The sequence below is a fragment of the Rhamphochromis sp. 'chilingali' genome (genome assembly GCF_963969265.1).
Source record: "Rhamphochromis sp. 'chilingali' genome assembly, chromosome: 1".
Taxonomy (NCBI): Eukaryota; Metazoa; Chordata; class Actinopteri; order Cichliformes; family Cichlidae; genus Rhamphochromis; species Rhamphochromis sp. 'chilingali'.
The window spans coordinates 7172555-7185165 of NC_137929.1; positions in this window are offsets into that span (position 1 = coordinate 7172555).

Below are 12611 nucleotides of genomic sequence, written 5' to 3' on the forward strand. Positions count from 1 at the left end.
CTGTTTCGCCTCCTTGATTCCTTTTTCTGACCCGGTCACTTTTGTTACTTCCCCCTCCCCGCCTAGACCCCAGGGGAACGTAACACAAATGGAAACATGTTTAAAAAACACAATGTGAGAGAGACGTTGAGGTCCTTAGAAGTTGCCCTGGGTTTTTCTGTCACCCTGCTAGATGTTACACACCTTGTTATTGGACTGATTTCTACTGCTGGACTACTCCTGCGGAGAGTAACAATACTCTTACTAATTAGCTCCCTTTCACACCTTTGGGGATATTTATTTTTGTGTTTGCAGCGCTGTGAGCCAGAAAAGCGAGAGAAAAATCTGCAACAGCGACGAGCCGAATGCTTACGTGAATCGCAGCAGCTGCACATGTGCTACGCTGAATTAGAGGATATCTTTGCTCTGGATTTCTATTTCTACTTTTTCATTTCTATATGATTCTTCTTGCATCTAAACAAAGATGATTCAATTTGCTAAATGTTGATGGCTCTTCGTGCTCAGGTGTAAATGAGACGTAATATTTGCTCTTGGTTTGGTTCTCCTGTACAGAACCTTGCAGTACAACAGAAACCTAAAAACATTATTTGTAGTTGTTATTCTTAGTTGTTCTGCTGCCTAAATACCACAGGGTCTGATTATGAAGTTATTGAGCTGCACATACGTTACGACCTGCTTAAGTTCGAGGTCACAGCGTCTGTAGAGCAGCTGGAACATAATGAAGTCTACAAGGTTAAAGTTTTCTCTTCAGTTATTGTTCTTTCTGCTGCTTGGTTTGATGGATCTGAGTGCTTTTGTTTTTATTATTGTTATTATAATTATCATTAATATTTTACTCTCTAGAAGCTTTAAAATAGTGTTTGTGTTTGAAAAAATTGATTTAAGAATTGAACAGAAACATCTGTCCTTCTGAAAATCGCCCAAAGGCACGGAGACAAAGTCAAAGGATGCAACCTGTAACTTTCTCTTCCTTCATGTCAGGACCATCATCCATGATTTATATACAATGCATATAGCAACAGTAGCACTTTAGTTTGGACTTTATGATTTCTGTAACTGGAAAATATTATTTTGTTTAAAGACAGAAGTGACCGCATAGTTGCAACATCAAAGGGAAATATGAATTAATTAGCATCAAGTATATTTGTTGCTTAAGCGTTTGCACTATAACTTAAGTAGGATTATAACTTTTAAGGAAGGAAAGATTTCAGATATTTAGTTCACTGTTTCAGTTATTTTATATGAAATTAAAACATTTACGTTGGTCAAATATGATGCTCTAAATCAAATAAAAGTTTGAAAATAAATGATGTATTTTTAAATGCTGCAACAAATGTTCACAAAAAGTAACTATAATTAAAACCAGTTAAACAAAATCAAATGTTTGAATCATGCTTAACCAAATGCCAGGCTGGAGAGCTGAACCTAAAGTATACGTAGAAAGATTTCAACATCTGAGCAGTTTTTAATGTTTTTATCACATATAAATGTCACAGCAGTGGGTCCTGGCCCAATGCTTTGTGTTTTTGGTTTTCTTTGACTCTTGTTTTTCTTGGTTTTTGTTCTTCTTATTTATCAGGCTCTCAGTAATCTTAGTTCTCCCTCCCTCAGTGTTCATTTCAGCCTGTGTTTAGTTTCTGTTCCCGTGTCCCACGTTTCATCGTTTCATGTCGAGTCAGCCCTGTCTCTCTGTTTCCTGTGTCTCCCCAGTCAGCCCCGCCTCCCTCGGGCACTCATGTGTGATACAGAGTAATAAACTTAAATACTTATTTTCCACCCTGATTTACGAATAAATTCTTTACAAATCCTACCATGTGAATTCATGGATTTTTTTTTCACATTCTGTCTCTCACAGTTGAAGTGTACCTCTGGTGCAAATTACTGACCTCTGTCATCATTTTAAGTGGGGGAACTTGCACAATCGGTGGCTGACTAAATACTTTTTTGCCCCACTGTACAGCTGATTATGATGCATGTTTTACTATTGCTATGTTCACATCATCTGCTTGGCTTTATTACTGAAAGCCTGGAGATCCTCTGACGTGTGCTTGGCTGATGTGAAGTATGATTAGTCCTACATGACATCAACAACAGAGGCAATGAAAGCTTTGTTGTTAACAGGTTGTAGGTAAAGTCAAATGTCTACTTCTACACTTGTGTTGGGTAAAGTTCTTCTCACTGCAGCAGATTTATATCTGTGCTTTCACAGGGCGTGATGTGGAGCTCAGCGCTGAGGTGCAGGTCTCCTTGGAGACGGCATCCTGGCTGAAATATTATCATGCTTCCAAAACATTTCAGCTTTTATTTTGAAAGAAACAAGACTTGAAAACGAATCCCCTTCTTCCTCTTTGTCTTTGTTCTTCAGAGGAGTGTCACCTGGACAAACTCAGGGCTGTTCTAGAGCCTTTGTTATTATTTGACTCCATAGAAATAAAACTGAATCGAATCAAACAAAAACTCCCAAACAGCTAAAACACTTTGCTTTATTCTCTTTTTTAACAAATACGTTGAAGTCCATCCATAACAACACAGCTGAGATCTCCTTTGTAATCAAGTGTTTACATCCTTTGTACAGATCTGCATACAAAACAATCATTTACGTCCCACAGAAGTCTAGTTACACGTAACTATACAAGAACTGGTGAATGACAGAAACATGAGACACATGATCACAGGTGATAACAAAAAGAGAAAGAATTCATGTGTTAGTGATGTTTTTCAGCCCTGATGGCTCATGTTGGAGAAACAAGCTGAGGTACGTGGAAAGTTCACACACACAAGTGGGCGTGAGCGCACACACAGAGAGAAACACAACTGAAGCATCTGTTTGCTGTTTCTGCTTTCATCATCTCTGCTGCTGTGTCAGGCTGGGGTCTCTCAGTGACGTGGTTGAGGTGAAGTATGACGAGTATCCCTGATTCAGTCCATCGAGACAAAGGGCAAAGAAAGCTGTTGTTAACAAACTCTATGGTGATGTGGCATTTAGCTCTGACTCTACGCTCTGCTGAATCCTTTGAACCTGCTGATCAGTAAAGCTCTACGTGCTGCAGCAGATTGACCTCATCTGTGTTCACAGGTGTGGACCTCAGCGCTGAGGTGCAGGAGAGTTTCATTCAGTTCTCCCTGCAAACAGCATCCAGCCTGGAAATACTGTCATCTTTCCCACAAATGGTGCTCTTATCTCAGAGAAGAAGTCTGATGTAAATAACTGCAATCAACAGTGATGTTCTGCACAGATCACTTTTCCATTTTGCTCTCTAGATGAGTCCCAGCTGCCTGACCTTGTGTCCAGGTGATCGTCTCACTGAGGAGCTTTTGTTCTGAAAATCTCACGTCCATCACCTGTTTCCTTTTTACTATCTCTGCTCTTTCTTTATTCACAATGCTCATAATATCACACAATTATATTCATCACCTGCATGTTTTTATCCAGCTGCTGTTAGAACCAAACAAATAAAAAGGATGAAAAGCCTGAAATCCTTTGATTTATTACATTTGAAACAAATATGAGAGCATCCCTAACAGCACAGCTGAGACCTTTGTTTTAATCAAGCCTTTGTATCGACACACTTGTAAAGATTCATACACAAAACATAATAGAATAAATCAATATAAAATACACATAATCACAAAAATGCAGCCATGTTGTGAGTTTGCATCTAAAACATGCATGTTTCCCTTTGTACAGGCAGATTTACAGCAGACAAAGCAACACGCTGATCGACTTTGACCGCTGCAAAAACAAAATACCCACCAAGTCTGAAGTCGATCAGAGGAACTGTTGACAGACTAACAGACAAACAGATGCTTGATTCATTAGTGCGATTAAATGTTCTTCTTTAGCAGCATCACTTCATGTGTTTGTGTTCCAGGAATAAAGGTCTGTTTAAACTGGACGTCTCCTCAGCATCACTCGTGCTGTCATGGTTTCAAAGCTGTGCAGAAAGAATCTGAGGGATGATACAGAGGTGACCAAAGTTACAAACATCCAGCTGTGCTGCAAATGTTTGCAGAGCTCCAAACTCTTTGGCTTTCTGCAGAGCAAGTATGGAAGAAGCACCTGAGCTAACTTCAGTTTAGACGATATGAGGAAAAATGCTGCTTCCCAAAGTTTCCTACAAGTATCCAGTTTATATTTAGAGAAGCGAAGGCTCTTTATCCTGACAACTACTCCCTGGTGGATCCCTGTCCTGTGACAGCAGCAAAGACTGTGTATCAGTATCATCAAAGCCACTTCAATAACCAGTGTTTAAAGCTCTCTAGCAGATGGACTTCAGTGGCAGCAGCCTCTGTCTGCTGTGTACAGAAGGTTCTCTGATGAAGCACACAGCAGATGCTGCACTACAACAGCAGCAGCAGCTCAGCTTCAGTTTGCTTCGACGCCCTTTTTGACCTGTGAAACAGCAGAAAATGAAACATTTCAACACCCGTTTGTTAGCGTGAGCTATTCTGCTGTTTTTCATCATTTCACAGGTGAAATAAAATCACATTTACTTCCTGTAGAAGTGATCGTGTCCAGCCTGACTGAGACCATGTGCTCCATCCTGCACAGATAATAAACCTCTGACATGAAGGGCTGTCAAGTAGTTTTAGACAAATGGGGGTAAAAGATGTTAAAAGCTTAAAGAGAAACTAAATTTTCTAAGAACTGTCTGACGTTCACCTCTCACACAGTGGATACGATTCTGCCGCTGCAGGAATAATCTTTGTGGTTATGAAACTGTCCATGTGTTTGCAGAAAATGTCACATGTTCAAAGCCATCCCAGCACCTGGGGTTTGTATAAGTGCAGCTGTTGGTGGGGAGATAGTCTCACTCTTCTATATAAAGAGTCACCAGGCAGCAGATCTTCATCTGTGATCTCCTCCATCATCACGTCTTCACTCTTCAGCAGCTATGGCTTCACTTCGTGCCCTTGTGGGAGTGGTGCTGTGCTCCTCATGGTTTCTGCTTCTGCCTCAGGCGGACTTTGATTTACAGAGTCATCCATAATATTTTTTTATTTTTTATTTTACTGCCCATCTATTTTCATACAAATGTCTCCGTCTTATGGAAAAGGGGTGGAGCTTATCCAACGAGGACAGGCAGGGCCCCCCCAGACAGTTTAGCAGTCTATACAGGAGGCTGACCTTTGCAACATGTACTTCTATAATGACTTCACCATTTAGGTTATTTGGTTATGTTTCGCCCTGGATTTTGTGTGATAATATTTATTTTGTCCACTGATTTAAAAACAACAAACTATATGAATATAAAACAGAGTGAACAACAAAACATCAGCTTTGGAAACTTTGATGTAAAATTCTGCAATTGTTTTCTCAGATATAGCATAAATCAAACTAACATACATCAGTGTATTATTAATGTGCACACACACACACACACACACACGCACACACACACACACACACACACACACACACACGCACACACACACACACACGTTATAATAAACAGCTCTTATGCTTCTGTATGATTCTCAGTGCTTTCCATTTGCGTGTCCACAGGTTGCTGTACACTCAAAAAAGTGAAATTTGGTGGTTATTGCATTTACAAGACTCTAACATGTAATTTGAACACAATGAATTTATGTTTCTAAGGTGAATGTAATAAAATCATATAAGAGCTACATGAAATTTACCAACTTAGCACCTCTTAAATTTATTCTTGTTGATATGACATGATAAAATCTAACAAGTGTGGTTAGCTGCCTTAAAGACTCGCGCTATCACAAGATCACGTGAGATTCTAAACAACAAGAGGCAGGAAAGCACATGGTTTGCTTCGCGGTCATCTTGGAAAGGTAAGAGTGAATCTATCTTCATCCATCTTGATGAAAATACTTTTTGCACAAAGGTATCATTAGTTTGTCGATTCTTTTCAGTTCTATTTATTCACATTTGTTTTGTTTTTTTAAATATCTGTTTGTTTATGCCATTCTAGCTAGCTAACACGTTAGTGCAAGAATATAGCACAATGTCATGCTAGCATGATAGCCTAATATGAAAGACTTAGCTACTCAAAATATAGATATTGTTTATAACTTAACCTCTGCACATAAGCTAGTTTGGCTCTACCACAGAGACTGTTGTGATAAATTTACATTTTACGTGTGGGTTGTTGAAATTTGTAAGTTGCAACTGATGGACAGTGGTTTATTTAACAATTTATGTGTTTTTAGTACACTGAGGAGGAAAGACAAAACATGAACAGATGTGTTTTCCTGTTTTTTAATGTTTTTGAAATTAAATATTTTTCTACTTAATAAACTTGGATATGGGCTCAAAATGTGGTCATAAATATTTTGTACTTGTAAATCGGTTTTGTACTTGTAAAAAAGATTTGTATGTGTAAAAAAATTTGTGCATGCGTAAAAAAGATTTGTGTGTGTGTAAAAAAGATTTGTGTGTGGACTTAGCCAAAAAAACCCTGCAAGTTACAACTACGAATTTTGACCCTATTTTTCTTCCTTTCATCTGATTGGTGAATGTCATGTCAATCACAAATGTAACAATCCAATCAGAGAACAGATGGGTTTGGCTGTCGGAGGGGCGCTTTTTTTGAACTGCAGGTCTTTGAAGGGAATAAATGCCCTTTTACATGCCAACCCAGCGTTTTCCTTCATCACCACGAAGGAAAACAGTCTGTGGTCGTCCGAGTTTGATGATTTTTGTGTCACAGGACTACGTGTTTAATACAGGGACTTCCACAGCCTTTTCAACAGCGCTGCGGACGCAGGGGGGTGGGGGGGGGGCAGTGTTTTGGAAATGACAGTCTTCATTACAAAGCTTTCTTCGTTATGAATTAGCATACATGTTTTTATTGAACATTTGAAGAACTAGCAAAAAAAAACAGAAACTCTTGTAGTTCACATAAAGTCAGCGATAAAAACAACGAGGAGCAGGTGCATCTAGTACAGGTAGAGCTGCTGCAAAAACCCACAGAGCTCAGCAGCCAGCAACAAATTCTGGATCCTTTGCTTTTAGTTAGCAATTAGCATTAGCAGCACATCCTGCGTCCCATGTGAATGGACTTTTATGCTGCGCACTGTGACTCACAGCAATGGTCCCGGGTCAGCCCTGACGTTGTGTTAAACTAATCCTAAAGTAATAATGGTATTTCTAACCACTGACATACCACAACTTTATCCTTTCAACAGCTGCTGAAAGTAAGGGGACCTAACTGCTATCGGATATTTATATAGAGATTACCCTTCAAGGACCTGCAGTTCAAAAAAGTGCTTGTGATTGACATGACATTGACCAATCAGCTTAAAGGAAGAAAAATAGGGTCAAAATTCGTATTTGTAACTTGCAGGGGTTTTTTTGGGCTAAGTCCACACACAAATCTTTTTTACACACGCACAAATCTTTTTTACGCATACAAATCTTTTTTACGCACGCACAAATCTTTTTTTACACACAAATCTTTTTTACGCATGCACAAATTTTTTTTACACATACAAATCTTTTTTAGGCACGCACAATTTTTTTTTACACATACAAATCTTTTTTACAAGTACAAAACAGATTTACAAGTACAAAATATTTATGACCACATTTTGAGCCCATACTTGGAGACTTCCAGTTCCCTCCTGTAAAGATAATAAATGTTTAATCTTATCAGGTGGTGAAAGGTCTGGAGAGCTGGCAGTCCAGTTCATCAAATTCAAGGTGAGCTAATATTTTTCTTAAAAATTATCACATTCCCATGTTAAAAATCTAATATATTCATTTGTAAGTGACATATAGTTTTGAGACCAAGAAAACATTGCATTCTGATTTTATGTACACATCATCTAAACTTTCTTGAATTGGGGGTATGGCATGATTAAATTAATACACAAAGTAAAAAACAATATTAAAATGACAGACTTGTCTAAAATGCATAAATACTATTTGAAAAGATTAAGACTGTAAAACAATAGCCTCTCTATTTCTCACAAATTCCTGGTAATTCAACTAAAAGTTCTTTAATCCCACTGCTAGGTCATTGAGATGGATTTCCGTATATATTTGTTTTTTCCCCCCTCTGTGTATAAAGACTGATGCTGTTGAAATCAGAAGAGAATACATCACCAAAGGTCTTTGCGTGTACCTGAATGAAGATCCTGAGAAGCTGGTGAAGGATTACCTGGTATGTTAACTTGCCTGTATCCTTAACTAAGGACATGTTGAACTACATACAAAAAGTTTCAGGGGATGGGGTTTTCCTGTAAATTACCGGTGGCTGTAAAAAATACCTTTTAAAATAGGAAAAGTAAGAGCTTTATGTTTCTCACTGGGTACTACACGCACTATTCTTGAGTGTTTTATACTAACCTTATTATAATATCATTATAATAACCTCATTCATACACACATTCATACAAGATTTTTATGTAACATTTACACTTCAATGGATGTATCAGGAGCAACTTGGGGTTCAGTATGTTACCCATTGATAGTTTTAGTTTCAGATTAGAGAAGCCAGGGATTAAACCAGTAGACAACTTGCTCTACCTCCTGTGCCACAGTCACCCCTGTCACAACTCAAGATTTTGAAAGACAGGACATTGTTGAGGTATTGAATGAACTTCTCTTGAGTCAGGAAAAATATCGGGCAGTCATTTGTGATTAGATTTACATTATTATAAAGCTTGAATGAATAAAGCTTTTAGGTATTTTACATTAATGTAAAACAGATATGTACTTTTAAAACTGTTTGCAATGGACATTAGTGAGAAATCATTATCTTTTTTTTTTGTTTGTTTTATTGTCACAGGAAGTTGATAAAAAGCATCGCCACTGCCATAGCAGAGACAGTCTTTGGAATCTGTGTCTTTCGATCAGAGGGTGCGGAGCCTGGCGATGACCCTCAGGATGTTATGATTGTTCTAGAGGGGGTGGAAGTGATGGGTGAGTTGGGCAATGTAGTTTTTGCAGTGACAATGTTGCTTGGTCTGGTCTATTCACTGAACCTGAGCTACCCTCTGGAACTCAGGTACACCTTTGAGGTCCTGCAGAAGATTCTTATGGAATTAGATGCACACAAACAATTCAACAGCACACAAAGTACAGGTTCTCAAAACACTATTTTCTCGTTGAGAAATGTTCCCATTACATCAGCTACACCATGTACCTGGACCATGAACCTAAAATAATTGCAGATAGATGATACCAGGCATTTTGTATTGATTTTGAATAAACACAAAATTTTTGCTCTTTCTTTTTTGAAAGTGCATCTGTTGACCTTCAAAGTAGTTGTATTGGTCATCAGAAAATCACCTGATTCAGCCATTCATTGTTGTTAAAAAAAATTGTTTTAACAGGTTAAATTTCCGCTTTGTCCACTACTTTTTTTCTGTTATGTAACTTGCACTTGCATTTCATGTATTCTTTATACATTATGTGAAATTTGCTATAAATTCAATAAATTGGAGAAAACAAAAAGATGTGTATGACAAATTTTTATTTACCTTTTAGATGTAATAGTGAAATGTATGTTAATCAGACTCTAGACTTTGTTAAATGCTCCAAAAAATTACTCTTTAAATTAACTTAAAATAATCATGGAAAGAATTTCCACGTGATTAAATTGCTTTCTATTAACATTAAAGACTTGTGTTGGAATAACTTAATTTGTATGAGTTAGTTCAACTCAATTAACTTAAGCTGGGACCAAATTTAGTAAATTAGTTGGAGAAAACCTACTGAATTGAGTTGGAACAAAACTCTTTAAGTTGGATCAACACTATTAAAATATATTGGATCAAAATGCAGTAAATACGTTGATTCATCAATCTTTAATTAAGTTGGTCCAACTTGAGTGCAATAAGTTGGAGTAACAGAATTGCATAATGCTAAAATAAAGCAATTTAATCACTTGGAAATTCTTTCCATGATTTTTTTATGTTCATTTAAAGAGTTATTTTTTTGAGTGTACATAAAACACAATTACTTAAAATAAATCAATAAATACACAAACACTTTAACAAGTGCTTTCTGAGACTGGATGAGTAACGGGAACCACTCACTGTCAGATCTGTAAGTGCTAAAATTATACTGTTACTCGAACCATCCAGTCGTTCTCTAAAATTGAACATTAACTTTCTTAAAAGTGCTTTAAAAGTCCAGACACCCACAGCTACAAACATCTGGCTGGCACTACCACTTCTAGGTATCCTGCAAAGGATTCTCATCGCATCATTATATGCAACATGCAGCTTCTGCATGCTACATTGTTTGTAGGATGACCACAAGGGGGCAGTATATAGCGGTGTGCAATACGCTTTAAACAAAGCCACTTTAACTGGAAGTGAACAAAAGCTGAATTTGCGTGCAATAGTATTTGCCTGCACATAGAGCTTACATCGCTGTCTGTATATGTCATCATCATCATTCATTTGCTCAGTAATAAAGTGACCGAGGTATTTCACCTTTTTATGAACTTCAACAGTTTTTTGTGCCAGTTTAAACAAAGGGAAATTTAGCTGCTTATCCTGCTTGGTTCTACATATCAAAACAGCACTTTTAGCAGCATTGTACTCAATGTCATATTGCACACCATATTCAGTACAGACATTAAGAAGATCCTGTAACCCAGCACTGCTTGGACTAAAAACAACCAGGTCATCTGCATACATGAGATGATTTATCAGTGCTTTACCTAATATACACCCAGTGTTACAGGCTCTCAGCTGTATGGACAGATCATCAACATATAAATTAAATAAAATTGGAGACAAAATCCCACCCTGTCTGACACCATTGCTGACACCAAAGGGGGCAGAAATACTGCTTCCCCATTTAACCTGCATGTTCTGATGAGCGTACCAGTAAGAGAGAATCCTCACCATGTATTGAGGAACTCCGCGTCTCTTCATTTTATCAAAAAGTTTTCTGTGGTTCACTCGATCAAAAGCCTGAGAGGCATCAATGAAACACATGACTATTTCCTTGAGTGCATATATGCACATGTCAGCTTCGTGCTTTGGTTTGAAGCCAAACTGATTATCCAGAGAAGAGATGAACACACTAACTCTATCAAACAAGATTCTTTCTAACACCTTAGATAAAATACTGGCTAGTGCAATCGGCCTGTAATTATCCAAACAGCTCACTTTTGCAGCTTTGTCTTTCATAACTGGTACCAGTAAAATACACAGCATTGAGTCTGGTAATATGCCATGAATCATAAACCCAGTAAAACAGAGCGCTAAAAGAGGAGCTAGCCTTAAACTAGCATGTTTTAAATGTTCTGCAGTGATGTGATCCAAACCAGAGGATTTATTATCAGACAACCTATGAATGGCTTCATATACTTCACGTGTCCTTACACTTATTGTGTCATTACTCATGTCAAGATTGTCCTCATATGGATCACTTTTTATACAGTTAAACAACGCACTGTAATGCTGTCTCCATGACGCTGCAATGTTATCTGCCCCAGAAACACCTTCAACAGTTGATGGTAGAGATGGTTTACAGTTATTAAGAGCTTTCACCTCTTTCCAAAAATCTGCCATATTATTACACAGCATTTTCCAAAGAATCTGCTCTCAGCATTTGCTCATTTTTAGTTATAAAGCGAACAGCGTACTTATATCTGGCATTCGCACATTTTTTCTGTTCAAATTCTGGGCCTTGTTTAGGTCTTCCAGCCATGGCCCAACATTTATAAGCTATGCGAGCTTCATCATGGTACATGGATACATGTTCTTTCCAGCCAGGTCTGATGTTAGGTTCCTTATGCTTATATTGTTTATCAAGCAGTGTACCACTTTCATGCAGAGCAGTCACTATATCATCATACATGGAGCAGAGTAAATGTTTATGCACAGCATTCTTACAGTTGACATCCTTGCACAAAATAGCTTCTTTGGGCAAAGAAATGTTGTTCAGATGTATATCGGTGTTACTATGATAAGCTAAGAAATCATCTTCACTACAAGCTGACCAGTCTAATTTTACACTGGTAGCAATATTGTTTCCAGTTGTTGCTGGCATTTGTTCCACATTCACAGTAAAACCAAAAGGTATATGATCTGACACGGTTACCTCATACCTGATAGTCATGTTTGCTAAAGCTGCATGTCCAGCTGTACAGATACAGTGGTCCAGCCATGATGTACTATGCCAGGCTTCACTTATGTATGTATAGCTGTCTGCAGGCAGTAACACTTTGGTAGACAGGATAAGATTATTAACTTGACAGAAGTGAGTTAAGTGGTTAGCAAACTGAGAACTGCTGTCTGTGAGATCAGCATTAAAATCACCCAAAACATATATGCTGTAAGTATCGTTGTCTTGAATAAATGCATTAATAAAAGCCAGCCTACTGAGGTATTCTTGCTCATTTTGACAAGATTCATAGGGAGAATAAATATTAAGAATGATAAAACTACTATTGTTCTGTGTATATTGTATACCAATACACCAGTCTACATCCAGTCTAATGGGCTTTATCACAGGGTCTATTTTTTTGTCCCAAAGCACAGCAACCCCTCCAGGTATTCTGCCTCTGACTATAGCTGTGCTGAGATCAGTTGTTGATTCCCCCACTCCCAAAAAACTTGCATTTAGACAGTTAAGTTTTCCCAGGTCCTGTTTGGACAACCATGTCTCCTGCAAG